The sequence below is a fragment of the Natrix helvetica genome (assembly GCF_964273705.1).
Source record: "Natrix helvetica genome assembly, chromosome: 4".
Taxonomy (NCBI): Eukaryota; Metazoa; Chordata; class Lepidosauria; order Squamata; family Natricidae; genus Natrix; species Natrix helvetica.
This window is the reverse complement of record NC_138550.1, coordinates 112,404,241-112,423,943: the sequence shown is the minus strand read 5'-3', so window position 1 is coordinate 112,423,943 and position 19,703 is coordinate 112,404,241.

The window sequence follows — 19,703 nt, the reverse complement described above, 5'->3', positions numbered from 1 at the left end:
AGCAAAAATATGTACAACATGACTTCCAACTTCTTCTGAGGATATTGTAATCATTTATATTTTCTAAGCAGGTTGTTGGCATTGCCTATACATGAAGTTTTGTGAAAGCTCATCTCAAGGATTTGGGTGTAAACCAGATGTTATTCATTCCCCATCTTTAAAAGATGAGTATGACTTGGCCAACTGAAGGTCTAAAATATATGTTATTTATCTTATCTGAAATCTTTTCAAAAAATTCAATAATGCATAGGACTTTGTGTTATTAGACAGTTCCTGATCTAATGAAAATTGTGGGAATAATTTGAGCCCAAATTTGTCCATCCACATGAAGTGAATCAATTATTTTTTGCTGCTCCAAGGAGCCTTCATGGCTTCAACCAGGAGTCTCATTGCTGAAGGACTTGTCCTGGGAATATTTGTCATGTAGCCACTGCATATTTTTTCTGGGAAGGATACATTTAAAGTTACTTAATGTGGAGGGCAAAGTCATTGGTGCAGTGGTCTCAGAAAAAGGAGAGTTTTGAAATGTCACAAGGACAAGAGACATACAAATGATTAGTGCTGTTCCTGAATGAAAACCAGAAGAGGGTGAGCTAGTGCAGTGTGGATTGCTGATGGTGGATTGAATGCTAGGAAGTTGCAGTAGATAGAATGCTGTGTTTCCAGTTTAGGGAACAAAGAAGATTCTGGAGATTGGTGATGCAAAGTATCCTACTGAGGATTCTACTGCTGTGTTTCAGGGTAGTGAAATTCCCTGGTGTATTTAGAAAGAGAAAACTTGATGTGTCTTTTACGTACATATTGTAAATATGTATTGTAACTAATTGAAATACAGGTGGCATCTGTAGAGTCTGCATCTCTAACTTGAAGTCATAATTAATATAATAATGAGAAATAGAAAAAAATGGGGCTGTCATATACCAGAGGTCCTTTGCAGGGTAAAGGAAATTAGAAGCTTGCAAATCTACCAGTTTCCTTGTCTTCTTTTAACCCCTGTAGTTCCAAGCCACTATGCTCACAGCCAGTATGTCCTTGTTACCTCTCAAATAGATTACTGTAATGTGCTTTATATGGGGTTTGCCTTGAAGAGCATCCTAAAGCTGCAGTTGATACATAATGCAGCAGCACAGGCACCTATGTGCACTTTTCAGTCAGCTCATGTTACACCTGTTTCTTGAGTTGCACTGTTTGCTAGTATGCTTCTGGGTTCAATTTAAGGAACTGATAATGACCTTAAAAGCACTATATGGCATGGGACCAGGTTATTTGAGGGATCGTCTCTCCCCACTTACATCTACCTGTTCCATCAGGACCAGCATGATAGGCATCTCACGAGTCCCATCTAGAAAAGAGTGTGGGATCTAGGAAGAGAGTCTCTTATGCCATAGCACCTTTTCTTTGGAACACCATCTACCCAGAACTTAAACTGTCTCTTGCCTGAGCTTTTAGGATGGCCCTGGAGACATGACTTTACCATGTCTCTGGGGCCATGGGGGTCTGGTATTGTTGGAGAGCTCTTACAATGGCTGATGTAAGGATGGCTTCTGACCCTGATTGTGGTTATTTTTATTTTAAAGCGATTATTGGTTTTTATACATTTGTATGAGTGGTGGGATTCAAAACGTTTTACTACCAGTTCTGTGGGCGTGGCTTGGTGGGGTGGGCATGGTTGTTGGGCATGGTAGGGGAAGGATATTGTAAAACTCCATTCCCTCCCCACTCCAGGGGAAGGTTACTGCAAAATCCCCATTCCCTCCTGATCAGCTGGGACTCGGGAGGCAGAGAATAGATGGAGGTGGGGCCAGTCAGAGGTGGTATTCACCAGTTCTCCGAACTACTCAAAATTTCTGCTACTGGTTCTCCAGAATTGGTCAGAACCTGCTGAATACCACCTCTGATTTGTATATTGGTTTTTTAAACTTCTTTTTATTGGATGGCTGTTGTTGCCTGCTGTAAACCACCCAGAGTCACTTTGATGAAATGAATTTACATGTAAATAGTCATGATCATTGTCATCAGCTCTGTTCTCTAAGGAACATTAAGATTGTCTATCTGAAGAGACTTTGGGATCAGGTTGGATTGCAAGATATCTTGTAAGTTTATTTGGTTATTCCTATCAGTGATGCTGTTGATGTCCCAATTAGTACCTGGTGTAAGAAACTTGCTAGGGCAATCAATGCATTGACTGTTAAGAAGTGCCTTGGGCCTTCTTTAAAGATATCCCCTAGTATATGAAGGGACTGCAGGAGTTGAAGAAAAATACTATTTCAGAATCCTGTTTTCAATTAGTTTTTTCTGGGGAAAGATTCTCACAGTCTGGGTGCTGCCACCGATACAGAATCAATTATGTAGGTGTCTAATAACTTTTCTTGTATGCTTAGACAGGATCAATTTCAGCCTGGGAGATCCAATGAATCAGAGAGGCTGCTTGCAAAAAAAAAAAAATCATCATTGCTAAACCTAGTTCATAATTTCTAGAAAGGAAATTATTGCAGACATCTCAGTTAACATTACGACATCTCAATTAACATCTACTGGAAGCTTTTAAAAAGAGATTGGAGAGCCATTTTTCTGAAATGGTGTAGAGTCTCTTGCCTGAGCAGGGGTTGGACTAGAAGACCTCCAAGGTCCCTTTCAATGCTGTCATTCTGCAGGTCAGGATGTTTTCTTATTTAAATAAATGTTTTTGATACAGATTTATTATCACACCTAGCATCTGTTAAATTTTTTAAAAATATATATATTTTTACTGATATCCTGGAGGAAAAAAAATAGGAAAAAATAAATAAAAAGATAATGCAAATACATTATTAAATACTGACCTCACAGAATGATATAATTATTATATATAATTATAATAGCCTTGGGAGACCTTGGAGTATTTGGTGTCTTTGAAGTGCTGATGAGCTGAAGAGATCATGTTAAGCATTAAAGATGTTATCTAGTTCAGTAATGAAATGTCTGTAAACAAACAACCAAACTTAGGGAGCACTAAGGACTCCACACTTCAACCTCAAGCTAGATATATTATCTTCTCTTGAAATTAGTCTTTTTATTACCCATCCTCTTTTCATTACACTAACAGTCAGCGATTAGAAAGTTAACATTTATTAGCAATCAGTGATTGTAAATCTGAGGTCACAGTAACTTTCCAATATTGAACAGTAATCTTGCTTTCACACATAATTGTTAGCCATATCTTCCCTATATAATTAAAAGATACTTTTGCATTCTTAAATTGTGTGTGTGTGCGTGTTAGTCGTTCCCAACGCTAGAAGTAGGTGTTCATCTCCGTTTCAAACACGAAGAGCCAGCACTGTCTGAAGATGTCTCCATGGTCATGTAGCCAGCATGACTAAATGCATGGAATGCTGTTACCTTCCCACCAAAGGTGGTTCCTATTTTTCTACTTGCATTTTTACATGTTTTTGAACTGCTAGGTTGGCAGGAGCTGGGACAAGTAACAGAAGCTCACTCAGTTATACGCAGCACTAGGATTTGAACTGCCGAACTGCTGACCTTTCTGATTTACAAGCTCAATATCTTAGCCACTGAGCCATCATTGTCCCTCTTCAGCTTCATTACTGTAGTGGAATAGATTGGTACCAGACCAATAAATTTTAAGTTGGGATATACCATATTAACAAATGTATTGCTACTAAACCAAAATACATGATTTGAACCTCTTCTAAAGAACTCTGCACTAGATCCTTGGAAATATACAATCTCATTTTCACTGGATGTGGAGGTAGAGGGTGTTTTTCTTTCTAAAAACAAAATGAAATAAAAGCTCAGATTATCTCAACCCATTTCAAATTGCTTTCAAGGTGGGCTTAGAGAGGCAGGACTTTATCTGGAGTTAACTCTCTTTGATCTCTCAGCATCCTTCAGTGTCATTAAACACTACATCCTTCTGGATTGCTGAGAGATACGGGAAGAGGAGATACCGCTTTGTACTGGTTTCATGATTGTCTCTCAAATATACTTCAGTTGTTGTTCAGAAAAAAAGGGAATCAACATTTATATACAATTCTAGGCCCCTAGCTGCCCTTGGGACATTCCAAGACTTTAGTTTCATTTATTTCATTTCTAAATTACTTTGATAGTCTTTCAAATACTTTTTTTGCCTATGTTTTTTCTGAACATTTTCTTCATTTCTGAACATTTTTATACAGCATTGTATATACATCTTTTTTAAAAATACTTTCTCTAGTATAATTCATCTTCATTGTTTCCTTCCTGCAAATTTTTTTTCCTGCATACTGTACCTCATTCTGTTTGATACATGTTGTGTCAGGGCACTTAATTTTTCTTTATAATAATCATTTAGGACTTAGCACTTTTTTTTTTTGTTATTCTGATGAAATAAACAAAGAAAGACCCAGATAGGTAGGAATGAGAAGCTCAACTTTGTACAAAAAGCATGGATGTAGAACAGAAAGGTATATGGTGGCATCAGGAGCCCAGGAGATGCAGTGATCAGAATGCAGTATTCTGCAGGCTAATTCTGCCCACAGTCTATAGTTCTATCCCAGTGATGGCGAATCTTTTTTGGCTCGCGTGCCACAAGAGGGGGGAGCACAGGGGGGTCATGTGCGGGTGTGCCGCTCCCATAAAGCAACGCACGACCCCCCAGTGCGCATGTGCGCACAATGCGTGACCCCCCCATTTTTACATGCTTTTTTCGCCCTCCCCAGGCTCCAGAGGCTTTATAGGAGCCTGGGGAGGGCGAAAAGAGCCTCCCCCGCCCCCCCCCTGGAGGCCCTCCGGAGGTTTAAGGGTTCGTCCGGACGTTCCCTGAAGCCTTTGGAATGCTTAAAACCACCCTCCGAGCAAACCGGACTTCGGTTTGCTCGGAGGGTCATTTTAAGCGTTCCGAAGGCTTCAGGGAAGCCTCTGGACAGTCCCTGAAGCCTCCGGAGGGCCTCCGGGGGGGCAGGGGAGTCCGGGGGGGGGGGCAGGGGAGGCTGTTTTCTCCCTCCCCAGGCTCCTATAAAGCCTCTGGAGCCTGGGGCGGGCGAAAAATGGCTTTTAGAAAGGTGAACTCAGCTGGCCAGCTGACGGCAGCACCTCACGTGCCCTGCCAAATGGCTCTGCGTGCCACCTGTGGCACGCGTGCCATAGGTTCGCCATCACTGTTCTATCCTGATGATGCTCGAGGTTCACTCAGCATTCCATCCTTCCGAGGTCAGTAAAATGAGGCTCCAGATTGTTGTGGACTCACACTGTAAACTAGTCAGAGAGTGCTGTACAGGACTACGGGAGCAATATATAAGTCTAAATGCTATTGCTGTTACTATCAGGCAAAAGAAAATACTGAAATAATGCTCATAGACTACTCTAAGAAAGTGGAGACATTCAGGTTTTAAGTACAACAGTGGATGCTTCCCATTAACAGTCAACAGTTCATCTCAAGTGAAAAATGAAGGTTCTTCCTTTAAGTTAAGTTTTATTTTTGATGATTTCAGAACACATTCCCATATATTTGGGGTTTGGAAGAAGTAAAAATGGAAGTTGCCATTTTCGTCTTCTAAACTAGTTAATGCTGGGTTTGCTTATTTTTTTTTTACAATTCCCAGTCTAGCCCTAGTATTTCCATGCAAATACAAGCCAGGTTTAGTCGTACTTAGCCAAACTTGACTAGGTGTAAGGAACACTTAAATGAGCTCCTAATAGATAAGTCTACAAAAGAGAATACATATTGGCCATTACTTTCAGAGAGAGAAGATGTTCTCTCATAGTGTTACCAGCTAAATTACTATAACCATATTTCAAGAGCCAGATCATAGATTCTATCGTTAAGGTAAACTGGATTCTTCTCCAGCCAGATTCTCAAAATATTTACAATGATGATAATGAATCAGTGGTGGATTACAGGCGGTACTCCCCGGTACGGGCGTACCATTCCGGTACGGTGCTCCGGAGAGTCCACTTGCCCGCTCGTGCTCCTTACATGTCTTTAAAGTCTTCAGCGCTTCCACGCACATGCACAGCACATACAGCGCCCACGCAATGCTCCGAAGAGCAGCTGGAGCATCGCGGAGGCTCGTGGAGACATTACAGGATGGTAAGATGCATGCACATTCATGTGGAGGACACCGGGCCCCATTGCAACTGTACCGGTTGCAACGGGATCCGGAACCCACCACTGTAATGAACAGTAAATTGCTCCCATTTCTGTAGAAAGATTACTTTTTTCAAAAGCTTAATTTATATTTGAAAAATAATGAAGGCATCAAAGGAAATCCCAGAAGAGAGTAGCGATGGAAAAGCTCAGATGTAAATGAAAGATGATGAACTGAAATGATGATTTACCACTATTGCAAAAGACTCCTCCACTATCTTTAGATAATTAGTTTCCTCACAACCTCAATAATAAATTGTGGTAAAATGTCCATTTTTTCCAATGTTGTTTTTTTTTTGCAGAGAAAAAAAAAGAGGAAAAAAGCTGGCTCTATTAAGCACACAGTATAAATCATATTTATCCTGGGATATGCCCTAATACATAAAAAACATAAATATTTATTATAGTATAAAGGTAAAAGCTAGGAGGTTTTGGCATGAAGCCTGAAGAGCTGTTTATCTGCATACACAGAGGGTAATAGATTAGTGTCTGGATGTCAGATTTTCTTAGATTTCCCCTCCTCTCCTCTCCATGAAAACCAATTATGTTTTGAATCACTAAGCTTCGCTTGTGCTCAGTTTGCTGAGTAATAAATGCCCACTTAGTCCAAGCCATAATGTACATGCCTATGGTACTATGGGAGATGTAATGGAGAAGTGTCAATTAGGCCATTTTTAAACTGCCCTAGAGACTGTTAGCTTAATACTAATTGATGACCTAGTAATAAGCAATATTCCATATAAAGTAATTCATCATCTTTTCTGACTCCCCAAAGCCTTGCATAATGTAATCTGATTACAGCAGCCATGCACATTGCCAAATTGACTGGATGGGTTCCCCATAAGACAGAAGGAGAAATTGAGAATGAAACTATAATGTGGTACAGCCTTTTCCTTGCTAATTCACAGCCTTGGGTATTGTACATGTGCTGAGAAAAATGAAGCAAGTCCTTAAAAAAATGTCCCAAAGGTGCTTCTTCAAGAGGCAACTGGACTTTCTGGCTTTTCTTTGAAGATGTTTCGCTTCTCATCCAAGAAGCTTCTTCAGCTCTTCTTCAGCTCCGTAGCAAAGTGATCATTTGAAAACTCTGGACTTTTTTTGTTTGTTTGTTTGGTTTGCTGGTTGGTTGGTTTTTGCCCTATTTTGGTAATAAAATTTCATCTGTAAAGCAAAGTGAGTAGATGATGATTTTGTTCTTAATATTTGCATCCTGGTTTTTTAACTTGGAAAGTCATTTAAAAATGCATACCTCACTAAGACAGCCAGTTTGGTGCAGGGATTATGGCATTGGGCTAGAAATTTGAAAGAGCATATTACTATCTTGTCCAAATTATAGAGCAAGGCATGGGGGGGGGGGGCGATTGGAAAGGAAAGCAAGCTTTAACAAATGTAGTGCCCTCCTCAAAACAGAAAACCATCCACATTTGCCATTTGCCTTGGCGATACCACTAAAGAGGCTTTAAAAAATTATCTTTATGGACTTTTCCATTAATAGTTATTTCATCATCTGTTATTCCAAGAAATAAAGAGCTTCTAGGAATGCATATACACCTACAGATGATCAGAGGAAAAGTTACAATTCATAACTTTGGGGCTACTGCTTGAAAGACTGTGGCCTTTTGAATAAGTATAAGTCCTGTTCTATGAACTTTCCTTTACCTATGGAAAGCTGAAACAGCTCTGTGCTAGCTTGTTGCCACTCCCTGTGATTTCTAATTATTATTTAAACTACTTGAGAATACTGCTCCAGATGCAGCATACAACATTTTATTTAGTGTTAAATAATGAATAAACATGTTAATATATCATGTGGGTTTTTTCCCTGTATTTTTTTTCTGAATGTCATCTCAATTAATGACCATAAATAAATTATAGGTTTTAGGTAATGACTATTCTAAAGAGTGATAAGATGTCTTCACTTCAAGTAATTATTTTGCAAATGTAGCTAAAAGAAAAATAATGATAGTTGCTATTTTCATAGGACTGGTGTTGAATAGACTCATTTATCAAGTTTGGTTTGGTGGCACAGGCTAATCCACTGCTCACTGCCAGGAGTTCAATTCTGACTGGCTCAAGTTTGACTCAGACTTCCATCCTTTTGAGGTTCATAAAATGAGGACTTAGATTGTTGGGGGCAATATGCAGATTATGTAAACCGCTTGGAGAGGGCTGTAAAAGCATTGTGAAGCGGTTTATAAGTCTAAGTGCTATTGCTATTGTTATTCCTCTGAAAAAAAGAAAGGGAAAAAGATTATTTCTCAGCTTCATGAAATCATTAAACCATTTATGGTAGGCCACAAAGTTCAACCTGGTGTTCAGTAGACATATCCAAATTAAAGCATCCACAACAGATACTTGACATTGGTAATTGATTCTACTGTTTAATTGAAATACATATTGTTGACGATAGGTATTTTTGGTTTTGGTTTTCATCTAATATTCAGCCAGAATGTGCCTTTCTGTAATTCAAATCCATTACTCTGAGCCATGGCAATGACAGAGAACAGATCTTCCCTGTCTATTCAATGCAATTTATTTTCAGGTAATGGAGGAATGCTCACCTGTCCCTTATCTTCTTTTCTCAAGGTTAAACATATCCCACTACTACATTCTCCCTTCAAAAATCTAATTACTGATCATCCTTGCTACCATAGTTCTCAAGGTGGGGTCTGACCAGCACAGAATTAAATAAACAATTAGTTCTTATGTTTTGAAAGCACATTCCTGCTGACACAGCCCAAAATGGCTTTTGTCTTTTTTGCAGCCATATCCTATCGCTAACACATATTATTAATTAGCTTTTGTCACTAGCACTCTCTCTTGCACTCTATATGGGTTCGTTTTATTTCTTTTTAATAAATAAGAATATTGCAAATGTCACAGATAACTTTCTTCTGTTCCTTTTAACCCATTTCTTTAAACTATCAAGATAATTTTGATTTTTTTTTCTATACTCTAAGGCAGAGATGTCAAAACTTGGGAACTTTAAGACTCCTGGACTTCAACTCCCAGAATTCCCCAGCCAGCTGGCTGACTGTGGATTTCTGGGAATTGAAGTCCACGAGTCTTAAAGTTCCCAAATTTGGATACCCCTACTCTAAGGTACTAGCTATCTCATCCAAATTTGTATCTTTGACAAATTTGACAAGCAGGTCTTTGACTTTTCCCTAAACACTAATAACAATGTTGAGGAGCACAGGCTCCAAGATTGAATCCTAAGTATTGGACAAGATTCTTCACTCCAGTATGATTAGGAAACCAGGCAGCTTTGGCATCCATTTAATTGTCTTCTTTAGCTGCTACTCAGAATTCCAGAAGGCACTTTGCCAAATATTTTTGCTCAAATCATGATGCATTATACCTATTAAGGTTAGCATTCCCACAATCTATCTAAATAAAAATGTAATGTTTGTTTGTTCAAAATCTCAAATCTCCGAAAGTTCTTCACCGATTGCTCCAACAATAGCATCGGCGAAGACACAGAGAGCTATGACGACCTGGACAAGTCACACACCAAGGACTTCTCCTCCTCTGAGATCCTGGACGTCTCGCTCTCCCGGGCCACCGACTTGGGGGAGCCCGAGCGCAGCTCCTCTGAGGAGATGCTCAACAACTTCCACGAGGCCGACAGCCCCGACGCCATCTCCCCCAACCAGCCTCGCCCGGCCCAGCAGACCCGAGGCCTGACCAACAGCAGCACCCACCTGCCACCCCACTACGCCCATGGGAGACACCCCCAGCCTCCCTCCCACGATGGGGTCTGGAGGGATCTCCTCCAGCCCGTCGTTCCGGAGGCTGCCCGTCAAGGGTAGCTTGGAGGGCGCCAGGCCGGGGCCTGCAGGAGCGTTCTCCATGGCGGCTCTTGCAGGGGCCACCGTGGCTCACTTCCATGCCTCTGCCAGTGGAGCCATAGATGGTGCAGTGAGTGGCAGGGCCCGCCAGGTGGGCAAGACCCTCATGAACCTTGCCGCTGATTGTAATGGCATGGCCCTGTTTATTTCTTCTCATGTTTTTGATAAATGTGCCTGGTCCAACATCTTTCCAGCAATTGAAAATTGTTTCTCACATGGGCAATTATATGTGGCATGTTCGAGTCGGCAAACCAGACAATCTCTATATCTGCACAGACAATGGAACAACAAAAAACATTGTATACCCACAAGCATTGTGAAATTAAACATATTAGAAACTTGCGCTTTCTCTTTTCTTTCTTTTCCATTTAACCAGACTGGGCCACAGCAACGCGTGGCCGGGTACAGCTAGTCTACTTTGAAACTCATCTGATATAAAAATATTTTCATCTGACAGGATTTGCACCTGACAAGTCTGTCCTAATGTATAATGATTGCTACATTTTTTACCCAAATACTTACAGGCTGATTTTTTAATGGACTCCTCTATGCTTTTCCCAGGAATTGATGTCAGATTGGTTGGTTCATTTCTGATATATTGTTGCAGCTGTTACTGTAACTAGTATCAATTATATGTGATTGGTAGCAATAATAATATTTCATTTCTTGTTCATCGGTGAAGATGATAAAAATCAGGCAGAGGGAAATAAAGGATTAGCTGGTTTTTCCGAATTATTGTTATCCTGTCGAACTTATTTTTTATATTTTTCAGTGTTTAAATTCTAGAACATATCTGTGACTTTATGATACAAAATAGCTGTCTAAACTGGTTGCAACCATACACCCCTAAACAACAACATCACCACTCCAAACTAAGGTTTAAGAAGGACTGTGCTAATGCAAAAAAGAGAAAGAAAGAAAGAAAGAAAGAAAGAAAGAAAGAAAGAAAGAAAGAAAGAAAGACAGGAAGAAAGAAAGAAAGCACTTGCTACTACCTACCAAACTTATGTTTCCAATACAACACCAATAGCTGATCAGGAAAAGATAATGGAAAAGATACTACAAACAACTGCCATGAAGTGGTATTTGTAACTGGTGTTGATGGTAACTAGAGTTAGCTTTTCTTTTTCCTATATCACATCTTAATTTCTTTCTTTACTACTTCTTACTCCATTTTTGGGGGTTTGCATAACATTGCTTATCTAAGGGAAATAGGACAATGTCTACACATATATAATTGCTTCTTGGCCATTGTGCTAAGATCAAGTAAAGTATTAGGCATGTATGGAATTTGTTCTACCATATGCCAGCCTGCTCAAATGTGCTGTTGGAGGAAATTGAAGAAGCTGTTCCTACCAATACCTTTACCCTTGCAGGAAAGATGATATAAAATCACCCATCTTCCCCCACTATGACTATATGATTGTAACATTGTTGCTTGTATCCTTACAATTTATACTGATTGTTTCCTAATATGATTTGATGGCTTATTTGTACCCTATGACTATCATTAAGTGTTGTACCTTATGATTCTTGACAAATGTATATTTTCTTTTATATACATTGAGAGCATATGTACCAAGACAAATTCCTTGTGTGTCCAATCACACTTGGCCAATAAAGAATTATATTTTATTCTATTATAAAAAAATGTAATGATCAAATGGATAAACAATATTTTCAACCATCCTAGCAAAACTACTGCATTTTGGTAAGCAAAGTCTGTTGAAGAGATGTCATATCCAAAAATTCTTCTAGAATGATATTTGGGCATCTAAAAATAATAGTGTTAGGGTTTTACCAAAGTAGCAATTTGTTTTTTCCATTACACTTCTCTTCACAGATGATTATAATACTCATGTTTAATCTTCTAATGCTGCAGTTATTTGCATAAAGTAAATTTGAACCTTGATTTACAAAAGACTTTTGTAATCCATTCCTGTTTACAGGTAGTTACCTATTGGAAAAAGGCGTGGAGGAAATTAATCAATAAACTGGGCCAAATGATGGTGTAGGAGGGAAATGTATGTAAACAATAACATTTTAAAGTAAAACCATTTTTTTTCTTCTGTTAATCTTTTATGCTTTACACTGACATTTTTACAAGGTGAAAATCTGGAATATTTTCTTCCTGTTCTGGAAAATGTTTAAAATCAAAAGAGAAATAGCAGAATACATTATTGACATGTTTTTATTACAATTCAGGACCCAGATAAGACAGTTTGCTGTCCAAGGCAAAGCATCAGATATTTATCCCAGTCTCTTACTGTTCAATGTAGGGAAGCTGTCCAGACTGACAGCTGAATCTCATTTCAACATGGGGTTTAGACAGCTTTGTTCAATGCAGCTATAGGAAGCAGACTGGGTTAAGGAGCATAACTCAGAACTGATGGCTCACACAACTATCATTCAATATTTTGCTACTTTTAGCATCTGCCATCTGAGATGCCTACCTCATGGAAGTAGTAACAGGGCCCGTCCTGTTACTACATCAGTCACAACCATGTATTTGGGCTGACTTTGAAGGGTGGGAGGAAATAAACCCAAAACATAACACCTGAATATAAAACAAGAGTAAACAAATTTAAAACAGTGATATTTTTAATGGGTTGGATTGATTCTGAATACGTTTTCTGGGATGGCACTAGTTCTCCCTTCAAAGAAACTCTTCTGGAATTTCATGCACTAACTGTCAGGCCTGCAGCCATCTTTTCTTTTGGATCTTTAGTCTGCCACACTTTATATTATTCTACTATGCATTTTCTATTGTGGGAAAATGGTAGGGGGGATTATACAGAGTTAGATGCTATGTAGCCATAACAAAATTCTTTCTAGAAAGCCAAGGCCATCCTTTGTCTTTGCACCTCTGCACCTGACCGGAACTGGATGGGTGAAACTGCCAGCATGGCAATGGAAGATTGGACCGTGTGATGGACTTGTGGATGTGGGGGCAAGATCTTGAACTTTCATCTGGATGGGGAAAACCAGGAAGCTTACAGATTCAGGTTTTCCCAGATGTGCCAACATAGCTCTCTTAATAAATTGGAACTTTGAGGAAAGCTTTGCCTAGAACTCTGATTTAATTTTGGATGCTATTTGGAACCCTGACACTAACTCTATATCCATCTACATTACACTGGCTTTTTGGCTTGCAACATCTGTTGCAATAATTTATTTGAGAGATTTTTCAGCATCTTACTTTTTTCATAGACAATATCTTATTCTACAAGTACAAAAGACCACAGCAGAAGAAGACACTTCTGTCCTGAAGAAGATGGTTAAGATTGCTCTTTGGTTGAGAAAAAAATGATGTGACATCTGCAGAATTCTTTATTGTTTCCCAATCTTAAAAGAAAGAATTCCTTGAGTAGAAGGGAAAGATCAAAAGTCCTTATCCCTACCCCTTTCTTTCAAAGACATGAGACTGACTTTTCATCGTTGGCAGATATCTGGTATATCTTCAAAAATATTGGAGAACAAGACTGTACTGTAGATAAACATATACCTTTATAGATAAGGAACTAAATACATAGCAGATTTGTCAGGGGAAAAAACACCCTGTTGGAGATCGATGGACCGTGGCTGATTCCCTTCCGCATATCTTTTGAGATATTTAGAAAAGAAATACTCTTTAAGAAAATATTCTAATTAATAAACAAACTTTAATAATAAAATAAAAAAAATTAATGATACAGAAATAACTAAAGGTTACATTTTGATAATGAAAGCTCCTCAGCCAAAGTTGGCTGCCGAACAAAGAAGAGAGGAATTTGGAATGTGTAATGCGTGCGCAATAAATCACTTTTCAGATAAGAACCCTTTTTTGTTTTATGACCTGCGCAATAAAGCTTTCTTAGTTTAACTCTTGAATGTCAGTTTAGGCAGTTCAGGCTTAGCAAACTTTTTAACATCGTGACACCCCTTCTTTTGCTAGTCTGGGCTGACATCATCAAATCATCAATTAAGGCACATCTTCTTTCGCAGATACTCGTGTTGATTTGCGGCGAGTGGTTTGTTAAGCATGTCTGCGATCTGATCATGTGTAGAAACATATTGCAATTTAACAAAACCTTGCTTAACTAATTGCTTTGTGTTTTGATAACGAATGTCAATGTGTCTGGACCTAGAACCTGTAAAATGTGACTCAGAAATATAAACAACAGATACATTATCTTCCATCACGGTGATTGGTCGAATCGGACGTGTCCAGATATCTGTGATCAAAGCATCAAACCACGTTAGAGAATTACAAGCATCTGAAACACAAGCATATTCAGCTTCAGTAGATGAACATGAAACAAAACTCTGTTTTCTCACTTGCCAGTAAACAGGACAACCATTTAGGAACATCATGTAACCAGAAGTGCTTTTGCGTGACTTCTTGTCGCTCGCCCAGTCGGCGTCGGCAAAACAAATCAGCTTTGGTTGATCAGTGTGTGTTGGTTCTAGCAATAACTTCATGTGCTTAGTGTGTTTTAGGTATTTCAACAACTTCTTAATGCATGACCAATGAAATTGTGTTGCCTTACCTACGTGTCGTGATAAAAGATTAACACTAAGTGCGATGTCAGGTCTGGTCCAACTACTAATGTATAATAGTGAACCAATGACTGAACGATAGAGTGTTTGATCCTCGAACTCAGGACTTGGTTCATGTGTTAAGTTGTGAAAATCTGTTTGCATGGGTGTCTTTGTTGTGCTAGCATCTTTCATGTTGCAATGATGTAGAATGTGGTCAATTTTCTCCTCTTGTGAAAGACTAAACCCCTTCTGTGTCTTTTCAATTTGAACACCTAAATAAGTGCTAATGTGTCCTAAAGATTTTAGTGTGAAGTATCTCTGCAAACTTTTGGCAAAAATCTCACTCATTTTCTTATTTGGACCAATATAAACAATATCATCAACATAAACAAGAATTATCTCATATGCATTGTTAGATCTTTTTGTGAACACGCATTCATCAGTTTCGGACTTAATAAAGCCCATTGAATTTAGTTTGTCAGTAAGACATAAATACCACATTAAACCTGACTGTTTCAGACCATAAAGACTTTTGTTCAGGAACCAGGTATCCCCTTCTTGCTTTCGGAATCCTGGAGGGCTTCTCACGTAGATCTCTTCATCTAGGTCTGCATGTAGATAAGCTGTGTCCACATCAAATTGGAAAACTTCTAAACCAAGAATAGTTGCAGTGGTTAAAGCAATTTTTACACTTTCAGTTCTGACTGTTGGTGAGTAAGTGTTTGTGTAGTCCTCAGGATAACGTTGAGCGAAACCCTGAGCTACAAGTCTGGCTTTGTATAAAGACTCACCATTCGGTTTCTTCTTGATTCTGTAGATCCATCGGGTGCCAATGACTTTCTTGTTTGCTGGAGGTTTTGCAGGTGTGAATACATTAAGTTTCTTTAAACTGTCCATTTCATCCTGCATTGCATCATACCATTTGTCTTGTTCTGAATCAGGAAGCTGTTTGATTTGTGTGAATGTCTCTGGAGGAAGAGTAACGTTGCAAATCAAAGGTACTGGTGTTTTTGTCAGTTGCCATGAATAACGTTGTGGAGGGATTCCTTTTGTGGCCCTCTTGGAGCGTCTAGGAACATCAGACCAGTCTTCTTCTTCTTCTTCATCATCATCCTCGTCCTCACGTTCGTCGCTAGCATCAGCATCCGCGGCTTGAGAAGACGGAACATCAGGTTGTGAAGAACTGGTAGAAGGAATATCTGCCTGCGAATTGTCATCAGGCTGCGTGGCATCTGGAACACCATCTCTAGGAAAATAAACTTCAGGATCATTGGAATGAATCCTGGACCAGTCAATGTCTTCCTCAAAATTAGCAGATTGTGAAATGACAATCACATGTTTAGTATCAATGAATTTGTACCATTTTGAATTATCATCAATACCCATAAATCTCAGTCTCTTTGCTACTGTACCTCCCTTTCTCCTTTGACTTAAGGGAGTGTTCACCATAGCATATGAACCAAAAATGTGGAGGTTCTTGAGATCAGGCTTGTAGCCATACAGCATGTAGAAAGGAGTTTGATTGATTACACTGCTCCAAGTACGGTTGACAATGTAATTTGCATATTTGATTGCTTCACCCCAGTATGCGTTACTGAGATTGGCATCTTCTAGAAGACAACGCATCATGGTTTGTAGAACCCCTTGTCTTCTTTCTACGACTCCGTTATGAGCCGGTGTATATGGAGCAGATGTCTGATGAAGAATTCCATTCTTACGCATCCAGTCCTGGAAACGCTGAGACATGAATTCTGCACCACGGTCACTCTGGATTCTGGCGATGCGAACTTGGTATTGTGTAGAAACAAACGCTGCAAAGTCTTTAAAGATCTGAAAGGTCTCAGATTTCTCTCTCATAGGATATACAAATCCATATCTAGAATGATTATCTACAATTGTTAAAAAATACTTTCTGCCACCAAGTGTTGGTGGGAAAGGACCCACTATGTCAGTGTGTACCAAATCAAAAATGCGTGTTGACCGGCGTGTAGCGTGTTTGGGAATTGCAGCCGCCTTGGATTTAGCCTTTTTGCAAACCGCACAATCCAAAAACACCTTACACCCCTTTAGATCCAAACCTTTTGCGAACTCCGGCATCTTTCTAAGAACACGGAAACTGGCATGCCCCAATCTTCTGTGCCACTTGTGAATACACCTGGAATGCAAAGGTTTACCAGTTAGTGAATTCTCAACATTAACAGTTTCATGAGGACCCTCAGGCTTGCTCTGAGCAATCTGTTTCTGTTTTCTTTGTTTGTTGGCTTTAGGAGCCTTTGGCACAGTAACGTTTTCTCTCTCTGGGACAACTCTCTCTGGGTCTGCGTTGTGCCTTTTTGGAGTTTGCATACTTGCCTGTGCTTGCCCTTTAGGCTTTGGCTTTAAGTAATAAACACCACCAATCAGCATGGTTTCAGCAACAATATCACCATCTTTAACTAAGTAACTTGCTTTTTCGAGGTGGTGAACCTGGAACTTTAAATCTCTAGACAAGTGACTTTGACTAAGCAAATTACTGGTTGCTGAAGGTATGTAATAAACATCAGGGATGTGTGTATCGAGCTCTTCAATGTAAACAGTTCCTTTTCCCATAACCTTGCAAGTGTGATTGGTGAAGGAATACAGTTCTCGATACTCGGGCTCTGGTTCGCCCATCTCTGTGAAAAGTTCCCTTCTGTGGGTAACGTGCACAGCTGCTCCACTGTCTAAAGTCCACAAAAGACGTCTGTCGAACTTTGGATCAGGTTGTGGAACGTTGGTTATGGCCAGTGTTGCAAGCGGAGCTTGTGGGTCACGCCTTGGACCACGACGACCTTGTCTTCCGCCTCTACCTCTGCCTCTGGAATCTGTTCCTCTGGGCTGGTACGTGGCGGGAGCTGGAACTCGTTGGGGACAATCCCGGGTGTCATGTCCCACACGGTTGCAGGTGTAGCATTTTGGCATCCTTGGAGCGTAGCCTCTTCCTCGGAAGGGACGTCTGGCTGGAGCCTTTGAGGCTGGAGGCCGTTGCAGATGTGGGGTAGCTAACCTGATAGCTTCGTCTTCCACTAAAAATCTGCAAACGTGGTTAACTATGCGTTGAGCAATAGGCACGTAGTTAATCTTTGCAACAGCATCTTTCCATTCATAATTCAATGAGTTAATGATGATGCTAATCATTTGGATATCATCGATTACATGGCCATTTTGTCTCAATTCACTTCTCATTCTTTTCAGTTTGGTCAAATGTCCACCAATTCGTTCACCAGGTTTCAACTTCGAACCATGGAACTCAGACATGAGCAAACATGAGGATTCAATTGAAACGGGCCTGTAGCAATCTTCCAAAATAGCCCAAATTTCTTGGGCAGTTGCATCAGGTGGAAAGATACCTTGGATCTCAATTTCCATTGACATGAGTAAAGTCGTGGTTGCTCTGTTTTCGAGGTTTCTTATTGCAGGCGTCCACGGTGGAGGAGGAGGATTAAAAACCATGGAATATGTGCCTTCTCTTCGAAGCAAGAGCGCAATTTCACTGACCCAGGCTTTATAATTCTCTCCTGACTCCTTTAATTTGGACTCACCAGTCAAGGGGGTGACTGTGAATACCTGCTGAGGAACAATTTGTTGCTCTGGTTGCAAAGCTGGTTGTTGAACCAGGGGATGCTGGGGTTGCATCATTGGCCTTTGGTGGCAACATCAAATTGGCTTCCTCGAATTCGCCTTTGGCTTTGCCTTTTTCCATCTAGGGAGAATTCCACACCGCCAGGGGGTGTTGAAGACTTAACCTTTGGAGACAAAGTTTTGGCTTCTAAAGGACTCATAGCTAATTCTTTAAAACTCATCACCTTTTGCTGTAATGATTTTTCTCCGCCAGCAGATGGCAGTGCAGCTTCACTTCTTGACTGCAGCCCTCTATACATATGCGGAAGTTCAATGGGCTCAAAGGGACCACGTGACCTCGGTGACGTGTACATGTCTCTTTGTTCTAATTGACCAATGAACTCTGTGGGGTGTGTCTTAGGCTGTTGTTTTGAAGAAGACAAGATGGCGTCCTCAGACATTTTGGGAGTGGGGGAGCTTCTTCTACTTCGCCTTATCTCCTCAAAACACACTCTCGCCTCCCTAACATATCTTTCTAAACGTTCTATTTGATCAAGATAGCTTTGCATTTCTTGCTCACCATCTGGGGGAATTTCATAAACTTTGCTTTCTGCGTGGGAGGATTTTTCCTCTGCCGGCAGTTGCCGTTTAGACTTTTGCCGTTCATTAATTGTATCTTGATAATGAGGAACATTTACTGACCTCAGTCCGTAGATCTTGCCTTCTGTAACTCCTTCCCCCATTTCTGGCTCGGCACCTTGTTGCTCCTGGAATACGTTTTGATCTTGCTTCTCTGTGTCCGAGGGAGCCTCTTTGTCAGAGGAAGCTGATTCATCTGTGTTCGCCCCATCTTTCTTTTTCTTTCTCTTCTTCGACATGGCTAATTAGCCTTAGTCGGTTATCTTAAGATAGCGCGAAGAGAAAATACAGCCATAAATTGTAGTCATCTCAGCTGGTCATCAAAACCATCCTCTGCTACCAAGTTGTCAGGGGAAAAAACACCCTGTTGGAGATCGATGGACCGTGGCTGATTCCCTTCCGCATATCTTTTGAGATATTTAGAAAAGAAATACTCTTTAAGAAAATATTCTAATTAATAAACAAACTTTAATAATAAAATAAAAAAAATTAATGATACAGAAATAACTAAAGGTTACATTTTGATAATGAAAGCTCCTCAGCCAAAGTTGGCTGCCGAACAAAGAAGAGAGGAATTTGGAATGTGTAACGCGTGCGCAATAAATCACTTTTCAGATAAGAACCCTTTTTTGTTTTATGACCTGCGCAATAAAGCTTTCTTAGTTTAACTCTTGAATGTCAGTTTAGGCAGTTCAGGCTTAGCAAACTTTTTAACATCGTGACAAGATTTTCAGTGACTACCTCACTGCTGATAAATATAGTACAAACTCTTAGCATCATTCTTTTTTTCTCTCTCGAAACATTTGGTTGAACAGCAGTATTGTTAAATCCTCAATTTATTTGACCAATTGGGAAGACAGGATGTCTATTATACCCAATTATCCATTAAATATAAGAGTACGTATCTGAATCCATAGTGATTCAGTTCATTTGCATAATGTTGTTATGCAAATGTTTAATGTTAATTTGCATTAGAATGACCTGAATTG